Raw genomic sequence first — 2,221 nt, forward strand, 5'->3', positions numbered from 1 at the left:
GGAAAATCATTTTTATATAAACCATAAATTAATTAAAATAACAGATAGGACACTAGATGTCGTCTTTTCAAGATTTAGGGGTATTTCGTTCACAATAACCATGAGGCAGAAGCCCAAAGGATCGACACTGCCTACATCTTGAAAAGACGACACGTAGTGTCCTATCTGTTATTTTAATTAATCTATGGTGTAAACCTTTGATGTTTTAAATTTAAACGTTTTAATTTAACTGAATCTAAAGTTTGAAATATTCTAAGGTCTACAACATTGGATTGTAAAGAAATAGAAATTTGAAAATCAGCGTTTGTGGCAGAAACTTTGTGTTCACTCACAGAAGCTTTGAAAAATCGACGATAAATTCTCTATGAAGGGGAAAATGAAAATACAAGCAGTTACTCAAAGGGTCTGTACTCTGTAGACGTAATTTGCAAGTAATCTCAAATAATTTAATTTGTTAACTGGAATGTTCGAATCCCAACTATACCTCAAAAGCTTGGAATTAAATTTCCATGTTTAAAATTTTGAAAACTAAATAACTTCAATAGTGGTTTCTCAACGAAAGTTACTTGCGCAATGCTGCTTCAGAAAAAACAATTATCAGAATTATCAGAATTAAACACTTCTCAAGTTAGGCAAATAACATAATTTTCCACAGATAAAGGTTTCAATTTACTAACATGCTTTACAGCTCTACATTCAGATTTCTGGATTTATTAAAACTGATTAAAGAGACGGTTTACATAATTTCAAGTAACTCTCCATTTTTATAGAAAACAGGCATGCCCGACTCACAACAGTACCATTGAAACCTTGTCTGACCAAGAATGAATGAAATATCATTATTGTTTTGCTAAACATTGATTGTTCTCAATTGTGGTTTTGCCGTTAAAGTTACTTGCGGATATATGCTGCACAGAGAACGAAGGAAAATGAAGGAAAATGCGAGAATGTTTAAGATAGAAAAATGTCAATATCTTCCACATTGCTATTCAGATAGATATGTAAAGGATACCGTTGTGATATAAACATACCACTCTATATTTACTAAATGGTCACTGTTGATTATAGCTACTTAGTGATAATTGTAGCAATAATAGGTCCCATCTCAAGAAACATAACAATAACAGTCCGAATAATGAGTTAAAATTGTCTAAACTGAACTATTTAAAATGCTGGCATTGCGTTAGGGAGAAAAGGAATTGTGACTTAAATTTTCTAAAAAACGATTTTCTTTTAAAAAGTGATTTGTATTCCTAAAGTATTTTTTGTTTCCATTTCCAGAGACGGTTTATGGCCGATTAGAATTATAAATTTTGCAAAGGAAAAATGTAGATTTTAAATATTTTAGCAAATTCATTATAATGGTATAAAAATTAGCAACATTTTATGATATAACAAAAAATAGAGAATTTTAAGTCATATGTATTTGATGGAAATATACCTTATTAAAGTAACACCATTTTGATTTTCTAGTCAACACATAAGACATCTAAATTTGTAAATATTAAAAATTTTACAAATACAAATATATTTTAAAGATATTTACCTCTTTATTCCCTTGTATTGGACCCACAATAAAATCCTGAAAACACGTGATTTAATTTTTAGGTGTTAATATTTGATTTTCTGAAACCAGTTTTAAATGAAAATCACAGTTACAATAACACAGTTTATGGAATTAATCGAGTTCAAAATATGTGGCTCTTTAAAAAATTAAATTGAAACGTAAGGAACTTATTCTTTTAAACACAGCTTTGCTGCAGACTATTAAAAATTTAGGTGGGCGTTGATAATATTTTGTTAGGTTGGCTGGTTAGTCAATTGGTTGGTTGGTCAGTTGGTTGGTTGGTTGGTTGGTTGGTTGGTAGGTTAGTTGGTTTGTCAGTACTCAGTAGGTTCTTTGATCAATAGGTTCGTTGGTCGGGCTCCTTATTTCGGACACAGTAATCTCCAATAATCAGTAAATAGATATATTTCAAACCAGAAATATATTGCAGGTATACTAAAAAATAAATGTCTTAATGTATTAATGCAAATGAATATTCAATAGAATATCTTACAAGTTTTTCGTGTCAGAGTGAAAAGGAGTGATTAGGAGTTGAGGGTTTGATGGAATAGTTTATAACATTTGTAAATACTTCTGAAAATATAAACCCGGATTTTTAAAGTGGAATTGACTATGCATGCATTGCAAAGTCATTCATGGATTTGTTCTTTCACT

The sequence above is a fragment of the Eurytemora carolleeae genome, unplaced genomic scaffold, assembly GCF_000591075.1.
Source record: "Eurytemora carolleeae unplaced genomic scaffold, Eaff_2.0 scaffold811, whole genome shotgun sequence".
Classification (NCBI taxonomy): domain Eukaryota; kingdom Metazoa; phylum Arthropoda; class Copepoda; order Calanoida; family Temoridae; genus Eurytemora; species Eurytemora carolleeae.